Source organism: Pteropus alecto, unplaced genomic scaffold, assembly GCF_000325575.1.
Source record: "Pteropus alecto unplaced genomic scaffold, ASM32557v1 scaffold20, whole genome shotgun sequence".
NCBI classification, from domain to species: Eukaryota; Metazoa; Chordata; class Mammalia; order Chiroptera; family Pteropodidae; genus Pteropus; species Pteropus alecto.
The window spans coordinates 16,535,861-16,542,508 of record NW_006436298.1 but is presented as its reverse complement, the minus strand read 5'-3'; the positions used below and the strand labels follow the sequence as shown (position 1 = coordinate 16,542,508).

The 6,648-nt window shown below is 31.8% G+C and overlaps 1 pseudogene; it reads left to right on the top strand.

Moving 5' to 3' along the window:
• The first annotated feature begins 4,853 nt into the window (after positions 1–4,853).
• LOC112480934 lies at positions 4,854–4,972 on the top strand (annotated as a pseudogene).
• Positions 4,973–6,648: the final 1,676 nt, after the last annotated feature.

The window sequence follows — 6,648 nt, the reverse complement described above, 5'->3', positions numbered from 1 at the left end:
CCTGAAATGATTTAAGATCAAATATACAAAAATTTTCAACCATAGAATTAATTATATTGTTCAATTTTAGATTGTTTCCCCCTCAAATCATAACTTTTGAATGTAGCTTTCAGAACTTTTTGCAAAGTTATGTGTCCTATGAAATGAAAAATTAATTATCAGGACAAATATCACCCACAGAAAAGCAGTCACAGAGCATATAAACATTTAATTAGTTTTTTGATGTATTTCTTGCAATATATTTTTATTCATTATTCAGTTAAAAATAGTTTTTTGATGTTTCTCAAACTTCCACACAGGCAAATTCTGGTGTGGATATTTTTTTCAGATTGAAACAGAAACAGACGTCTATTATAAATATATGAGAAAATCATTTCAAACTCTAACGAACAAATCAGATTATCTGTTGACAAATTGATATAGGTTTACTCTATAGATCTGAACATTTCAGACTGTAAATTGTAACAATATGAAGCAATTTGTCCTTCATTTTTCTGGAGATGAGGATGCTAATTGGACAAATCATGACCAGCATCTACTCACAAATAAGTTCGGGACTAAATATATATTGCTGTAGCCACTGAGGGGGAGGAGATGAGGCATATGAATAATGGCTTTGTTTAAATGTGACTCTTACTTCTCAGACTGTTCAAACAAGTTATGCACTTTAGTATGTGCTGCAGTTCAGATGAGAGAACAATTGCATATTAACAGCTTAACCAGCATTAAACTTTGCCTATAATGTCACACTCTTGGCAATTTGTTCTAATAAAAATTGAGACAATTTCCATTCAGTCATTCACTCTACAAACCTCTGTTTGGTGTCCAGTCAACATCATGTACTGTTCTAGGTGCTGTCTGGTTTACTTAAAAGCAAAACAGAACAAAAATGTGTTATATAGAACAGAAAATTATGCAAAGTTATGTTTTAACATAAATTCTAATATGCATAAATTACAAATGTTATTAGGTAAAATGTTATAGAACCTCAGATGAGAAAACTGAAGCTCATAAAATGGTCACATCGTTTAACTGAAGTTAAGCAGTGGGTCAAACTGAAGAGCCAAATGAGGACTCAGGTACTCAGGTGATAATCTCAGTTTTCCAGGATAGTCACAAATTTATATAATTCATTTTAGCTACTTATGTTCATATTTATTAATTTTTGACTTAGTAATGTAAACATATGGTACAAAAGCAAAAAAGATGCAGTGGTTTATTCTGAAAAGTGTCTGCTTTCATCTTTAGTCCATATGCACCCATTCTCTTCCTCAGAGGTAACTGATCCTGCCAGTTTTTATATTCTAAAGATCTTATAGGAATAAGAAACATGTATGTGTATAAATGTGTATAAATATATGTATGTGTATATGCATATACATGTATGCATATTTGTCTTAATGCATAAAAGTATATGTGTATGTGAATGTGTATTTTCCTTAACAAAATAGGAGCTAACTATACATAATGTTCTGTACCTTTCTCTTATCTCTTAAAAATGTTTCTTAAAGACTTCTCCATATCAAAACATAATTAACTTCTTTAATCCTTTTTGTCTTACAAAATATATTTTTTCATTGTTTGTTGAGTATGAAATACATGCATGTGATACAAAATTTAAAAAGGAGCAAAGAGTCAACAGTGATAATTAAGTTTTTGTCTAATATCCAACCATGCAATTTCTCTATCCAGAGTTAAGGCAGTCTTCTCTGGTTTCATGGGTCTCTAGCTGCATCTAGAACTGATACAGAGAGCAAATTCCAGGACTTTGAGCCTGGTGTCATAATTAGGTGAGATTTTGGAGGATCCTGGGATGGCAGTAGCATATATTACAATGGAAAGGATGTGATTAAGTCCAGATTAGACTTTTGGGAAGACGAGCTCATGACTCCATTACTTTCATCACCCCAGAAGAAGAGTTTCCTTGCTAACCTGGAGACCACAGATGTATGAGGGATTCAAGCTGTATCCAAAAGAACTTCCCTGCAGACTGCAGCCTAAATTGCTGATCTACAGCTTTCATTCATTTTCCTAGGAACAATATTTTATATTGCCTTGTGTAATGCCAGGTTGGCACATGGAACCTTCTCTGGGATTTAACATGTAAGACCCTTAACTCTGGAAATTATTCTGGCTGCGAGTCTTATAAGACAATAGAGAGGAATCTTTTCAGTTAGTAAGGAACAAGGGCTTATTATCTCTCCCAAATTAGTGTTCCTTTCTTGTTCTCATGGCACTTGGGATACCCCCTAATATTATAAAATCTCAACAGACAATTCTGAACTTTCTGATGCTCCATGAAGTCCAGGCAGTTACAGATGTCTCCCCTTCCTTAGTACTTATTAAGAATTAGAATTAAAATACTGCCCCTCATTACCAGCCATTATGTGAGAGGCAGGAGTCATTTTGAGTGTTGGCTCCTAACTGTACTGTCACCCTAAAGCTGCTCTAATCTGTGGGCCCCTACAGGGAATGATCTTGATTCTATGTCTCAATGATATAGTAGGGAAGAATCTAACATGTAATGAGGAAAATGCTCATCATTTATCTGAGCCACTGTTTTCTGGATCATAAATATAACCTCAATTTACCGTGGGATTGAGGAGAAAGTATTGAAATTAATCTTCTGAGCCATCAGTGGTACCCAGAAGGGAACAGGAGTACTAGGAAAGCAGGACTTCAGTTACTCCAACCTGTGCTTCACCAGAGCTACTCACTTATTTCATCTGTAATTATTATTATTACTTTTGGAGTGGTAAATGGTTAAGCCTACACAAGCATTGTTGCATTTAATCTTCACAGGTACTCCATGAGGTAAACTATTATTTGTATCATTTTCAAATGAAGACTCTAAGTCTTGGGAACTGAATTACCCAGTTTTGTGGTTAATAACTGTCAGAGCCTTTACTCAAACATACGTGCATATGTGACATAAAAGACAATGCTATTAAAATTATGTTCCATCTCTACTTTATAGGTTTTATTTATTTATTTTTTAATTTGTTGCTAAAATGTTTGAGAACAGTTGGATTACTCATTATAGAAAATCTAACATAATTTTCATTCAAAGTTGCTTCTAGGATATAAAAATTGTTTTTAAAAATACAAAATTGTTTTAAAAAATTAGAAGTAATTATTTACCTACCCATTATGTTCTAACTTAACTTTTATAATTTTAGTAGCATGGTAGATTTTAACATGTAGAATATACCACCAGATACCAACTTATAGTAGGGTAAATATATATCTTCTGGCACCACCATGGAAAATTAAAGTTTGATAGTTAAGTTATAACGACATAAATATGTCAAACTGAAATTTCCAAAAATAAAATTTTAAAGCACTGATGCCTCAAGGTTTCTTTTACTGAAATACCTTGAATCAACAATTCTTTAGAACACCCTAAAGTGTTTATAGAGGAAAATAAATAGTGATTCTAATTGTATGCCAATGTGGTAAAGTGCTAGGTTAACACACAAAGTTATTGGATGTGGAAAGATTTTCTTCTCGACTTAAACCTGGCATTTCTGTGAAGGACAATGCTATTCAGCCAGGTTTAATGTTGACTCAAAACATTTAAAATTTGATTTACTGAAAATATTTTAGGAGAAACCCTTAATGAATGATGAAATAAATGAAAAAGCATATTCTCAGCAGACATCCATCAATCTCAGTTATCTCATAGTACTCAAGGCTTAGCAACTATATTCTTAAACAATCTGGAATAAATGACATTATCTCATAGTTTTCAAATCTTTGCAATGTAATTTATAAGTTTAATCATATGTATGAAGATGTTAGGTTAAAATGTAAATAATGAATTTTTAAATCTATAAAGAAAATGTCTAATATATAGTAAAAATATTGAGTCGTGGGAAATATATTCTCGTATACTTTTCATTACCTTTACAATTATTTTTGCTGTGTCATTACTCAGTGAGAAAAAAAATTTTCATAATCAAAAATCATCTTCCATAGTCACTAGATTTCTACCTAGAAGATGAGATATCCATCAGGCTAGGAGAGGAGTGATGAAGTTATGCCTTCTGCTAAAACAAGTTCTGCTCTAGGGCCTAAGTTCTTAAAGCTTTTAGTCAAAAATAATAATGATATTGGAAATAGTGATAAAAGTAATAATAATAAAAACATTATATGCAAAGGATATTTAGAGTATAAATAAACATTAGAAGTATCTTTACTAACCTTCTTTCTTGGCAGGTAATAAAAGTCTAAGGAAGTTAATTTACTCATGTTGACATAGAGTTTGAAGTTGATACTTTCTTAGCTTTCTTTCTAAATTCCATGTTACTGTCATTTACAGTTGTGTTAAAAATTGTGTAATCTATTATCCTTACCTTGAGTGGCTGCATTTCACTGTTAGAATTACAATGACCATGTTTTGTGGATAAAAAAACCCCACGAGGAATTTAATAGTAATGAAATGGTCAAAATACTAAATGCAATATACTCCCTTACTAAAATGCTGATAAATATAAATCAAGCATGATAATACTTCAGTTTATATCATGTAAAATTTTTAATGAATTTCACTTTGTATTTATATTGAGGATTTCTCATTGCCAGGGATAGGAATCTTAGAAACATAAATCCATCAAAAATATATTTTCCAGTACTATGTTACCTTTAACCACCAGCCTATTTAGAAAATATTTTGCTTGATACAAAATAATGCCCATTTTGGGAAAAATGATTCATTAACATAAATTAAGATCTCCTGATGTATATGTGGGGAACACTTCATGGCTGTCAAAACCTCTGCCTAGCCGTACATGGCAGGGATTAAGCGTTCATTATGCTTTGTGAAATTATGTGTTATCTAAATTACAGATTAAGTCTACGGCCATGCTACCCTGAACAAGCTGGATCCCATCTGATCTCGAAAGCTAAGTAGTGCCGGGCTTGGTTAGTATTTGGATGGGAGACCACCTAGGAAGACCAGATGCTATAGGCATAAAAAATAAAAAAAATAAGGAATTGTAATCTGACAAGGTCCTTGCAATCTGTGAGGTCAACCAAGAGTCACCTCACCTAAAAATAAATAAATAATAAACAAACAAATAAATAAATAAATAGATAAAAGATTTAAAAAATGACCAAATATATTATGTAAAAAAACTCTCAAAATTCTGATTTTATATCAAATGCCTAATGTGCTAAAGCACTTTGCACAGCTAATGAGATAATAATGTATATTAGGGTTATAAATTGCAAAATCTTCAGGACACTGGTATGTGAATTTATCCATTCATTTGGTAAGTATAAATTCACATACCAGGACACTGGTATGTGAATTTATCCATTCATTTGGTAAGTAAGAATAAATTGCAAAATCTTCAGGACACTGGTATGTGAATTTATCCATTCATTTAGTAAGTATATGAAACACAGGGGACATAGACAATAGGACTTTGAGGCATGAATAATTCTATTTAATATAACTCCTTTATTTCAATTTATGAATACCTTGCTCAGGAAAGATTTGAATAGCCAAATACAGGTTTATGTAAACACTTTCTAGACCCCTTCTGAAACAATTTGTATCTCCCTTAAAATCAAGATTATGGTCATGGGATGCATAAGGCAAAAAAAACTAATAGCATTTTTTTCTAATAATACAGATATATTAAAAATCGAACTTGAGACTATGTTTTCATATTTTATTGTCTCCCAATAATATATCATAAATTATATTTCCACCACAAGGAGCATATCCTTTCACAGTGCATTTGTATATACTAAGCAATTATTGTGGATTCATAAATGAAACCCTAGATTATGAAACATAATACATTTTTGGCTTTAAATGTGTTAAAATTCCAAGACTCAGTTGCATTGATTTTCTTATTAAAAATGGAGATACATTTCTATAAAGAAATAATAAACTGGAATTACACAAATCACTATCTTTCAAATTCGATAATTTAGTTTCAAGTAAAATCAATTAATAGTTATAAACCAAAAAATGTTTTTGTTTCAAATTTATTCCACTCTAATTTTAAAACAACTACATTCAATTACTGAAGCACATAAAAAGCAAAACATTCATTCTAATCATGAGTTTCACATTTTTTGAATTTTTATTGCAAACAAGACTAAATAAGTCCATGTACTTATTTCACCATTCCCTGACTCTGTTTATGACTGCATGCTCATGAAGGTAAAAACAGTAATCAGCAAAATGCCTAGAGCAGCAGAAAATAACCATAGTACAGTGTCAAGGACATCCAGTTACTTCCCAGGGACCCACTACTGAAGGTAAAAATGAAAGTTACTGAATTTTTTTTAGTTTTGTGCATCTCATGTTTTGATGTTTGATGGGCGATATCATAACCTTGGAAAATCCCTCAACTGTAACAAATCTTTTTAATTTGGCCCTTTGGTGACTAGAAATTAAGAAGTGTATGTTATTTCTCATGTTAAAAATGCTTCAGAGTGATTCTGCCAAACTTTTCCATCAGGCCCTCTTTGAAATGATCTTCACACTTGTGGTAGGTTTATAGGGATGTTGGGCTTGCTGGTCAGTGTTCAGGAATCATTATTTCTTTTCATTGTAGTATTAAAATGATTATTTTTCATTCCCTGGGGAAAATGTCTTAGTTCAGTTTCTCTCAAACAGTTGTGGAGTGC